The 12,038-nt window shown below is 62.1% G+C and overlaps 1 protein-coding gene across 1 annotated transcript in view; it reads left to right on the top strand.

The window, feature by feature from the left end:
- The window catches only part of HTT (huntingtin), a 358,005-nt gene extending 352,428 nt beyond the window's left edge, over window positions 1-5,577 (top strand). Inside the window, exon 68 of the transcript XR_009246318.1 lies at window positions 5,561-5,577. The gene's annotated coding sequence lies outside the window, so the exon portion shown is untranslated. The remainder of the gene's footprint in view (window positions 1-5,560) is intronic.
- The last annotated feature ends 6,461 nt before the right edge of the window (window positions 5,578-12,038 follow it).

Here is a 12,038-nt window from a genome sequence, read left to right as displayed (position 1 = left end):
AGCCAGGGGAACTCTGGGAAATCCTACCCTGGTGACTGATGACCCCTGGCCCTCACCAGACCTCAGTGAGTGGGCTCACCTCCTACACGCCCCCCAAGACTCCAAGGAGTGGGCTCACCTCCCACACACCCCAACCAGTCCCCGGGGAGTGGGCTCACCTCCATATACCCCAACCAAACCCCAGTGAGTGGGCTCACCTCCTACACACCCCCCAAGACTCCAAGGAGTGGGCTCACCTCCATACACCCCAACCAGTCCCCGGGGAGTGGGCTCACCTCCCACACACCCCAACCAGTCCCCGGGGAGTGGGCTCACCTCCCACACACCCCAACCAGTCCCCGGGGAGTGGGCTCACCTCCCACCTGCCCTCTGCCCACTGTGTACATGCTTCCCTGTTCACACCCAGCACTCCGGATGCGTGGCCCTTGACCCAGGGCTGCTGGAAGACTCCAGTTCCACCTGAACCCCCCACACGTTAGTGACGAACATGAGTGTGCCGGCCCTAGGGAGAGTGCTTTGGACAGCATGGCCAGTAGGGCACCCCTGCCCCCGGGCCTCAGCCAGCTCTCCCTGTCTGTGCTGCTGGCCACACGGAGTCTCTCTCTGGGGACGCTGTCCTCACTGCTGCCCGGGTTTCGCTCCGCCCTGCAAGGACTCTGTCCCCCTGCAGCTGGGCTCCACTGTCCAGCATGAGTCTGGGGTCTCTCCTACCTGGTGAGTGTGAGGCTGGGAGACCCTCACACGTCCACCTCTGGCCTTGTCCTCCTCCCTAGGGTATTGTGGGCACCTGCAGGCATATGGGAACCCACGTGGGGCATCTGCCCAGGTCACTGTGCTGGTGTGGGCAAGGGTGGGAAGGAGGGGGCTTCTCTCTGGGAAGGGAGGGGAAGCACAGTGCTAGAATGTTCTGAGGGGCACAGGGTGCACTCAGCCCCTGTCTGCACTGGTGACTGTGGCGAGGTCTGGCAGCCTGCACAGAGGTGGCCCGTGGGGGTGACAAAGTGCATAGGAGAGGACCCTCACGAGGACCCATAACAGGAGCCTTCCCAACAGGGCTGCCCGGCTGGAGCTGCAAAAGCCAAGCACGAGGTAGAGGGGGCCTGGAGGCTGCAGTCGGGGAGCAAAGCGATCTGCCTCACCAGATGTGGCCCAGTTAATGGGAAGGCAGCAGCTGCGTCCACGCTCCCGGGTGGGCTCTGGCCAAGGGCCGGCCCAGCCCCCCTGTGCGAGCTGACCTCCGTGTCAGCCTTGGCCTGAAAGTGTGCTGGGCCCTGCTGACTGGCGTTCCAGGGCCCCCAGTCCAGGGAGACCAGGAGCCCAGGTCCCTTCTGGGAGCCTTGCCTGTGGAGCTCCGCAGATGGGGTCCCCGCCCCAGGGTGGCATTGGTGGCCAGTCGGAGCTGGCGTTGGGCTCTGAAGGGGGTCTGGGGCAGTCTATGGCTGCACGCAGCACACTGCAGGGGCTTCCCAGGCGCTGAGCCCGGAACGCTCTAGAGGCCACCACCTGGTGACTGTGGCTCCCGCATCTCCAGGGCCTGCCTGCTGAATGCCCTGGGCAGGCCGGGCTTGTGTCCTTCCTGGCCACAGCACAAGAGAAGGCGATAGCTCTCAAAAGCCAAGTGGTCCATCCATGGCAGAGAAGCAGGGGGGATGCTTGGGTGATCGGCACGGTATACACACAGGTGGCCTGAGACCCTGTGACTGCCCCATTCCTGGCCCTGGGCCAAGCAGGCAGACCCAAGGGTGGGCCCCACTGCCCTCCGCTAGGCGGGAATGGGCAGGGCATAAACCTATAACCAGACTGCGGTGTGGAGAGGGTTTTGAATTATTTTCAATTTGCATATAGCAAATTAACTTTTTCTTTTCTGAAACATTTATTTATCTGAAAGGCAGAATTATGGAGAGAGTAGAGACAGAGAAAGAGAGATATGTTTCACCCCCCCAGGTGGCTGCAACATCTGTAGTTGAGCTGACTCAAAGCCAGGAGCCAAAAGCTTCTTCCGGTTCTCCCCCATGGATGCAGGGTCCTAAGGCCTTGGGCCATCCTTCACTGCTGTCCCGGGTGTAACAGCAGAGAGCTGGGTGGGAAGTGGAGCAGCCGGGACTTGAAGGGGTCGAGCCTCCTCTGTGTTTTTGGGGTCAGAGCTGCTGAGCAGTTCTCCCCATGGACAGCCCCAGGGCCCGAGTGCCTGCCCTTCCCTGCTGTAGGCCATGCTGTGCCTCTACCCCTGCCAGCACCTCTTGCTTGTGCTGTTAAACACATGAAGACAAGGACTTGAACTAGGTGCATGCGGGGCTCCTGGCCATGACCCAGATGTCTCCATCCACACAGGAGCTCCAAGGCCCGGCTCTGCTCCCGGAGTGGCCAGGCTCTGCTCCCGGAGTGGCCAGGCTCTGCTCCTGGTGCGTAGCCAGGCTCTGCCCGGGTGCTGCAGACATAGGCAAGTGCACCTGCACGTGGTGAGTCCGCGGCTCTGTCTGCCTGCCTCCCGCACATGGCAGCCTCCGACGACCCTGGTATGATGCTATCAGGTGCCTGCGACCCCAGTTCTCTTTCCATATGCTGTGTGTGCTGAGGCTGACACGGGGGTGTCTGGTGTGACATTTTGGGGTGCATGGCATGGTATTGGGGTCAGATCTGGGGTTGAGTTGTGTTTAGTCTGGCACGGGGGTATCTGGTATGAAGACAGGCTATGAAGTCTAAGGCTGGTGTGTGTGGTCTAATGTTGCGGTATTTGGGGCACCATATTTGGGGTTGGGGTATCTCTGGTCTCCTCTGGTGAGGTGGGGGCCAGCTTTGTATTCTCGGGGTTGGGAGGAATGGTGTAAGTCCCCATGCCCTGCGCCTGAGTGCTTCGTGGAGCTCACAGGCGGGCCAGGCTTTCCTCCAGCTCTGGCACCACAAGGTGCTGAGCCCACTGCCGGGGCCCTTGGAGGCTGCACCCCCCGCTGTCTGCTTTGCTGAGTGGTCCTGTCCTAGCTGAAGCTGTGCTCTGTCCCACGGTGTCCTTGTCCAGGTGGGCCCAAGGGCCCTTGGAGACTTCTGGCTCTCCTGGCAAGTAGGTGGCCTCTTAGCAGGTGCGCGTGTAGACACTGGCATCACCAGGCCAGGAGAGGGGGTGGTGGCCTAACACCTCTCCCTAGCAGCCCCACTGCGCCATGGGTGCGGAGGCCCCCCCTTATGCTCCCTCATGTGGCCTGGGGTGTGCTGGGTTAAGAAGCTCTTGCCTGGGGCACCAGCATCCCATGTGAGCCCTGGTTCTAGTCCGTCAGTCCACTTTCTATTCAGCTCCCTGCTAATGTGCTTGGAGAGCAGCAGAGGCCAGCCCAGTGCTGGAGACCCTGCACCCACGTGGGAGACCTGGAGGAGGCTCCTGGCTCCTGACTTTGAATCGGCTCAGCTCCAGCCATTGTGGCCATTTGGGGAGTGATCCAGTGGATGGATCTCTGTCTCTCTCCATCTCTCTCCGTCTCCAACTCTCCGTTTCAAATAAAGTCTCTATTTATTTGAAGCTCTCTGCCTTTAAAATAAATAAGTAAACAATACATTTAAATGCCCGCAGTCTTAGCAAGCACACCTCTCCAATGTTGAGAGCAGGATGAAGGGCTGCGAGGGTGTAGGATTGGGCTGCGCTGTGCGGGGCTGGGCTCAGCTCCCCAGGCTCTGCCAGGCCAGTGGCTGCTGCTGGACTGAGTCGGCCACGCTGGGGGGCGGGGGGGGCCTTGTTGCCGCCCCTCAGCCCTCCCCCAGGCTTTCCCAGAGCCAGCGGTTTTGCGGCTGTGCGCTTCCCTCCTGGTTCTGTCTCCACGCTGTTCCCGCTCTGACTGTGGCCTCAACCCCAGGCGCCCCTCCGGCCCCCTCCCCAGAAAGGCCCTCTCTCCTAGCCCACTCCCTGCCCTCCCCGACCCCCGGGAGAAGGCGCCGGCTGCGGTTCCCACCGCCCCTGCAGAGGGGGCTGCGCGTCCGCATCAGCCGGGAGGACGCTCTGCTGCCCCTCCCCCGCGCCCCTCGCTGTCTGACTGCCCGTGGCCTCAGCCATCTGATTGCCCTGCAACCCTCTGACTGCCCTACCGCCCCCCCACCCGGTCTGATTCGCCTGTGCTCGCCCCCACCCTTCTCCGCCCCCGGCCGGCGCAGGTGCGTGTTCCCAGGGAGAAGGGAGCTGCTTGCTGGGCACCCCGAGCAGCTCTGACCCTGGCGTCTGGGTGGCCAGCGCGGGGCGGGGCTTGGGCGTCCTCTCCTGGCCAGGACCCCTGCCCCCAGGCCTGGACTTTGCGCGCGTCCAGGTAGAGGGTAGCGTGGCTCTTAATCCGGCTGGGAGAGGTGACCCGTGCGCGGAATCCGCCGGGGGCGCGAGGGCGGCCGGTCTGCGGATGCACGATTTCCCCGTAGGTCAATCATCGCTCAGATCGCCCGAGGCCCCGCAGCCTGCTGAACCAACTCCTGTTGGCTTCCCACGGACGGACGCATCTGGAAGCTTCCATCTGGATGCTGGGCAGGGTCGGCCGCGCGGCGCCTCCTTGCCAGGCTCCTGCACCACGTCCTGGACCGAGGCTGTCTCACCGTGGTGCCCAGGGCCCCCGCGCGGGGCGCGCGTCCAGGGCCGTTTCGCATCACCGCAGGGCCTGCTCCTCGCGCCTGTCTGGTCGTGTCACATCACCCAGGGCTTCTCGGGGCAGCCGGCAGGCTCCCAGCACAGCTGCCGCCCGGGCCTCTCCGCGAGGTGCTGGCCGTGGCCGCCACGGGGGCGGAGCGGCCCGCCAGGCTGGAGGAGGGGCGGCGAGGCTAGGACCTCCAGCGCCAGAGAGGCTGAGGGCGGCGCACCTGTGTGGCACGCACATTCACGTGTTGCTACAGGGACACTGTGTGCACTCGTGTGGTGTGAGGACTCAGTGTGCAGCCGTGTAATGCAGGACACTGGCTTGTGTGGTGTGTGAATGGAGCATGTGTCTATGGGCAGTCTTGTAAGTGTGACTGCACATTCATGTATGTGAGTGCACAGGAGTGTGTGTGCAAACGGGACTGTGGCTGTGCACTGGAGAAACAGCGCAAGATCCTGGGGCGGGGGGTTGATATAGAAGAGGAAGAGGCCTCCCTGGGCCTGCCGCCCTCCCTGGACCCTCCCTGGGCCTGCTGCCCTCCCTGGGCTCTCCCTGGGCCCTCCCTGGGCCTGCCACTCCCATGGGTGCTGAGGTCAACTCTAAGATATCGGAGGTGATCAAGTGCCTGCCCCCCAGGGCGTAGGTGGGTGGTGGCTTCTCACCTCACAGTCCCCTCCCCTGGCTCCCAGGGCATATGGACAAGCCCGGAGCTTGGTGGTTCCAGGCCTGGGCAGGCCGGCGTGCCCCTCCCCCGTGTCCTCCCCCAACAGCCTTGTACACAGCAGTGGGCAGAATGAGTGACCACGTGTGAGAACCTGCCGTGGTAAGACACGGTTAAATCTAACTGGGACCGGCCTGGGGCCTGGGTGGGGGTAGGGTGTTAGGTCCCCATGCTGGGGCAGGATGTGGGTGATGCCCCTATCTCCCACTGTGTGTGGGTTCTGTTAGCAGGAAGCCAGTTGGGCACTGAGGCTGGGAACTGGGCCCACATTCCTGTGTCTGACTGGCATGGGTGTCTTTTCTTTTCATTGTTTGAAAAAGGCTTCTTTTATTTGAATGACAGAGTTAGGGAAAAAAGAGACTGAGAGATCTTACATTTGTTGGTTCCCTCCCCAAAGGGCTGCAATGTCCAGGCCTGAATCAAGCCAGAGCTGGAGCCAGGAACCAGGAGCCAGGAGCCAGAGCCGGAGCCAGGAACCAGGAGCCAGGAGCCAGGAGCCAGAGCCGGAGCCAGGAACCAGGAGCCAGGAGCCAGAGCCAGGAGCCAGGAAGCAGGAACCAAGAGACAGAGCCAGAGCCAAAGACAGAGAGAGACATGAGCCAGAGACAGAGAGAGACAGGAGCCAGAGACAGAGAGACAGGAGCCAGGAACCAGGAACCAGGAGACAGAGACAGAGAGAGACAGGAGCCAGGAACCAGAGCCAGAGAGAGACAGGAGCCAGAGACAGAGAGAGCCAGGAACCAGGAACCAGGAACCAGGAGACAGGGACAGAGAGAGACAGGAGCCAGAGACACACAGAGAGAGACAGGAGTCAGAGCCAGGAATCAGGAACCAAGAGCCAGAGCCAGGAGCCAGGAAGCAGGAACCAAGAGCCAGAAACCAGAGACAGAGATAGAGCCAGAGCCAGGAGCCAGGAAGCAGGAACCAAGAGCCAGAAACCAGAGACAGAGATAGAGCCAGAGCCAGGAGCCAGAGCCAGGAGACAGGAAGCAGGAACCAAGAGCCAGAGCCAGGAGCTCCAGGGTCTCCCGAACTTTGGCTCTGACCCAACTGCCTCCTGGGAAGTGGGCTCTGAAGCCTGGGGCCTCTGGTGCTTGAAACAGGCTCTTTGTATAGGACATGGCTTAACCTGCAAGTCCAAAGTGCCTGCCCAGAACTAGGCACATGAACTGGCATCCCAGGTACAGACTTGCCCCTCGTCCCAGTAAGTCCCACACCCTCTACCTGCGTCTCAGGGCCCCACCCCCAGTGCCTTGCTAGGAGAGTGACGGCTGCCCTTAACCTGAAGGTGCCAGGTTTCCACAGCAATGCCAAACACAAGCCTGGGGTCTCCCCAGGGGACACAAAGCAGGTGCCTGGAAAGCTCACTGCCCAGGTCACTGGTTGGGCTCAGAGCTCATTTCGCCTGCCAGGTTGGCGATGCCAGGAAGGGCGCACTGCCGAGCTGGCTCCTGAGCTGACCCCGTGTGTGATGTCAGCTCCCAAGGCCGTACTAGTGAGCGAAAGCGCTCGGTAGCAATCTAATTAAGTGTTAACACATCATTAAAGTGATTTGCAGTGGGCATGCTCAACAGTTTGATCAGCCCATTTCAGGCTCGCTACATGCCGTGTGCAGTCACTCCAATCAGGACTGACCTGCTGACGTCCGTCCGCAGCTGTGGCCGGGACCCTGGTGGGGCCACCAGAGACAGCAGACGCCCCACCCGCACCTGGTCCCCAGGGCCACACAGAGGGCAGCATGGGTCTGAGAGAGGCGCATCAGGGTCACCTTTGCCCTAGAACAGCTGTGTCAGGCAGGGACCCCACCCTGCCCCCACTGAGGTTGGGTCAGCCACATGCATCTGTGCACCTGGGGCTGAGGGGCAGGGGTGGGACAGGTGAGCAGGCCAGCAGGTGTTGGCCCATGGGGACAATGGGGACTGTAGAGGCCGAGCAGTTTCCCCACAGCCCGGTGGGTCCCAGGGCTCCCAGGCTCGACTACACTCACTTCCTGGCGAGTTTACCCTGGCTCCCCCACGCTGTGAGCTGGAATCACTGCCACCATCCATATCCCACCCCTCCGCTGATCACTCGTGTGGGTGTCCTTGCCCTCAGCATTGCAGCTGCTACTCAAAGTGTGGCCGCTGTGCCCAGAGCAGCCACCCATGACCCCAGGGCCAGGTGAGGCGGTGTCCGCAGGTCCACACCTCTCTGGGCCCCTTCTCCCACTCACTTGCTTGCGGTGTGTCTAGCCTGTCCTGCTGTGTGTGCGTCTGCTGGCCCTTAGGCTGGACAGGCTTCCTCGCCAGTGGCATGGTGCAGCGGCAGTCGCACAAGGCAAGAGAAGCAGAGCCCATCCAGGGGCTCACTCCACAGCAGCCAGGGCTGGTCCAGGCAGAAGCCAGGAGCCCCAGGTGGGTCCCCACCTCCCAGGGTGCACATGTACGAGGAGCTGGAACGGCGGGTGGTGCTGGGACGTGAACCCAGATGTCCGGGTCAGGGCATGGGGCCCTCAGGAAGCGGTGTGCCCTCCACTTCTCTCTCAGCCTCAAGCATGGCTTGGATACGGAGTTTGAGGTTGGCGGGTCGGTTCTTCTGGCCTAAGTTTTCATGGCTGCTTTCCAAAGACGGCCGGCACTTCCCCTCCTGAGGGTCTTATTCTCCCTGCCTCCCCGCCACCCGCCCTGCCCGGCAGTCACTGTAATGTGGCAACCTGCAGGGCTTGCTTCTCTGGTGGGAGTTTCCTTTGTAGGCGTGTTCAGAGCGACAGTCCAGGGTCCTGGTGCCCAGAGAGGCCCCCCCCCACCGGCTGTGTCGCACGTGGAGCTGAGAGAAGGCCCCACACAGAAGGCTGCGTCACCTCTCAGAGCCCGCAGCTCCTGACCATGGCCTGGCAGACATGGGAGCATGAGCAGATGCAGAACGGTCTGCGGCCTCCCCGCACGCCTCTGCTCCTCCTGGGACTCCAGCTACGAGCATGGAGATTGCTTGCCGCCCCTCCCGCACGTCCATTAATTTTTCCTCTCCTTTCTCTGCTACCATTTATTTTCTGTTGATTTGACTTCTACTTTTCTAGTCTGCCTTTTGCTGTCTACCCTGCTACTAAATCTGCCCGTTTGGCTTCTAATTTCAGAGTTTTCCTTTATAGATTCCAAGTCTTTGTTGAAAATATCCTCTTAAAAACAAGTTCACTGGGGCTGGCACTTTGGCATAGCAGATTAGGCCTCCACCCGCGACACCGGCATCCCGTTGTGGGTGTCCTTTTGAGTCCCAGCTGCCGCACTCTGATCCAGCTCCCTGCTAATGACCTGGGAAAGCAGCAGAGGATGGCTGAAGTCCTTGGGCCCTGCGCCCATGTGGAAGACCTGGATGAAGCTCCTGGCTCCTGGCTGTCAGATCCCCCTGTTCTGTTGGGGCTCCAGTTCATGTCAGAGCCCAGCAGGTGCCTTGGCAGGGGAGCCCCGTAGCTGCCCCCATGGCTTCGGGTCTTGCCCTGTGCCCGGGAGGCAGCTGTGTGCTGTGCCGGCCTGACCGAGTGGGCTGCTTCCTGACTGGCTTCCTTTTTAAAAGGCACTTTGTTTATTTCTTTGAAAGGCAAAGTGACGCAGGGAAGGGAGAGCCAGAGACCCTCCATCCACTGGTTCTCCCCAAATGGTCCCAACGGCCGGAGCTGAGCCTGAGCAAAGCCAGGAGCCAGGAGCTTCCTCCAGGTTTCCCACACAGGTGCAGGGTCCAAAGGCTTTGGGCCGTCTTCAGCTTCTCTCCCAGGCCACAGACAGAGAGTTGGATGAGAAGTCAGACAGCTGGGACTTGAATGGGCACCCATATGGGATGCTGGCATTGTAGGGGGTCCAGGCTGGTTTGGGATTAAATGTGAGAGCAGATGGCATGTGATCCGCACAGCTGAGCCCCTCCTGTGACTGCCTCCCTCAGAGACCGCAGGCACACCGTGACCGGGTTCTGGAGGCTGAGCAGGCGTTTGCAGGTGAGGAAACTGGAGGGGCCAGAGAAGGATGGAGACAGGGCGAGTCCCAGCATTGGTTGTGCGGGAGCCGGAGGGGGCCTGGGAAGTTGGGCCCCACCCCTTGAGGCCGGGGAGGGACTGTGAGCTCTCCGAAGGCAGAAGAGTGATGGGACGACACTGGTGGGTGGGGCACCGAGGTGCGTGTGTGGCAGCACAGCCCTGGCTGCCCGTGAAGGAAACTCCCCTTCTGGGGTCATGGCAGGGGGTGGTTCACCCACACAGACTTCCTAGCCCTGGGCTTGCCACTCTTCAGCTGCCCCTGAGCGCCTGGCCTGGGTACCAGTGCCTGTTAGGGAGAAGTTGCAGGGGCATCTGGAGGACTGGGCAGGCAGGTGCACTAGCAGGAACTCAGACATGCTGCTGGGTAGGGGGAGGCGGAGCATGGAGCTTGCCCTAGGGGACAGGTGGGCATTCCAGCCTGGGGCAGGGTGGAGTGCACCCAGGGAACTGTATGTACCGGGGTGGGGGTCCCAGAGGGGCTCCATGCCCTTCCATGATTCCCCCAACCCCACTCCTGGCTGCACTGAGAAAATGCCCCCATCTTTGGGAAGATTGTGGGGAATGGCAGGTGGAGGATGGGCCTGGCCTGGCTGGGGGAGAGGGTCTTGATGGGCTGTGGGTGCTAGGTGAGGCCAGCTGATGGATGGGCACAGGGGTCCCTGGGTGCTCACATTAGGCTGCTGGCGCCAAAATTGTCTGGAGAGCCAGCTGCAGACGGCGGCACGTGCTGAGTGCGGCCACGGCGACTGCAGGCTGAGTCGTTAATTAAAGAAGACCTACTTTCTGCGGTTGGGGCAGGAAGACACGCAGGGCACGTGGGAGGGGCTGGGAGGGGAGAAGCATCGGTGGGCCTGGAGCTGGTGGCCTGGGCGTGCACCTGCCTGGCTGCCGTGGGCAACCTCTGCTCTGAGTGCAGCCAGGTGGCCATGCCTACCGCCTGCACAGCTGCACATGCAGGTCCCAGCTCAATGCTCCGGCCTGATCCTGTGGGAGGCTCCTCCCGGGACTCCACAGCTGGGGACAGAGCAGGATGGGGCCCTGCCAGGTGTGGGCTGGGACAAGCTAGAGAGAGACTCAGTGATTGACATGACGCTGCCACTCGGCTCAGCCTGTACCTGCCACCGGTTCTTGACACTGGCCGCTGAGCATCCTGGTGCCCTATGCCCCGCTGCCCATGGCCTCGTCCCCTGCCCTCCTCCCCTGTCCCTCCCCACCTAGTGCCTGGGGGCCCACTGCCTCCCGGGGTGCCCCAGCAAGCCTGGGAAAAGAACAGAGTGTGAGCCTGGGCCGGCCAGCGGGCACCCACTGCTCTTGTAGCCTGGGCCCTTCCTGTTCCCCATGGGTCCTTTCTGTCCTGCCCAGAAAGCATCAGTGGCACATGGCCTGTCACCTGCCCCGTCTCCCAGAAACCTCTTCTTACCTGTCACAGACGTTCAGGCATGCCAGTGTGTGGCACAGCTGGGAAGCTGCCAGCTGGGACAGCAGCATGCAAGCTGCACTCCAGTTCCCTGCTGGAGGTCGCTGTGATGGGGGCTGAACAAAAGTAGTCTGCTGACAAGGGCCCTGAGCTCACAAAGACACGAGGACCGTGGACCTCAACTGAGGCAATAGATGAAACCACATTCCTTGGGGCTCCCGGGGGAGGTGGGCACTGGTGAAGGCCCCACATGGGGCAGACTCGGGCCCAGCTCCTCTCGGCTGCCCTTCTTTGGGGCCGGGACAGCCATCCTGGTGACCTTGGGCAGAGAGCAGGTGGCACCTCCTCGCTTGGCCCGCTCCTGAGACAGCAGCGTAGATGGTCAGGACGTGTGGCCTGGTGTCAGGAACGAGGCCCACAGGGCCCCGGTTTGGGCTGCTCTCAGCTGTGGGGACCATCACCAGGCCCCTGTGTGCAGCCCCCAGCTCCCTGCCCGGCAGTCTCGCCTGCATCTGCCTGCTGCAGGGTCGGGTGAGGGCTCCAGTGGACCCAGGCAGCCGGCTGGGCTGGCGGCCCCTCCTTCCCCAGGGGCCTCTCAGCTCACCCTAATTTGCTGAGCTGGGCTTGCTCCCCAAGCACCAGGGGCAGCATCCAGGGACTAGGCAAGGCACGGTGCCATCTTGCCAGCCTGGAGCCTCAGACAGGGTGGGCAAACATCTGGGTTTGCCCTGCAGTCTGACTGGGTCTGCAGGGTCCTGGCTGGCTGGCAGGGGCTGTCTCACCTCCCCCCACTCCATGCCAGGGCCAGGACCTGCAGGTGTGGGTGAGGCTGGTACTCCGAATGTCCTCCTCCTTGCCTCGTCCTGTGGAGATGCCAGCCAGTGGAGGGGTCCCAGCCTCCAGCCCCAGCCTGAGCTGGCCTGAGCCCCTGGCACCCAGCACAGGTGCCTTCCACAGCCCTGACTCAGACCGCTGGGCCTTCGCACAAGTGACTGGATGTGTTCCAACCCATGCCTTTACCCCTGGTTGCCCCATGGAATGCTGTGTGCCCAGCAGCTGCCAGCCAACATGGACCTTGAGGGGCTATCAGGTTCTCTCAGCCCACCCCCATAGCACCCCCTCTGAGCCCCGTGAGAAAAGTGTAACTGTCCAGCCCCTCCTTTAGGCAATTGCATAATTACCTGCAGATGCTGGTACTGGGGATTCCCCGCCACCGCCACCGTGTCTAGATGACACACGCTCGCCAGCCGGCCTCGTTCTGAGACGCGAAGGCCAGGGGCACCACTGTGGCCCTTC

The sequence above is a fragment of the Ochotona princeps genome, chromosome 11 (assembly GCF_030435755.1).
Source record: "Ochotona princeps isolate mOchPri1 chromosome 11, mOchPri1.hap1, whole genome shotgun sequence".
Lineage (NCBI taxonomy): Eukaryota > Metazoa > Chordata > Mammalia > Lagomorpha > Ochotonidae > Ochotona > Ochotona princeps.
Note: the sequence above shows the minus strand (reverse complement) of the source record. Positions and strands in the feature narration are given on the sequence as shown.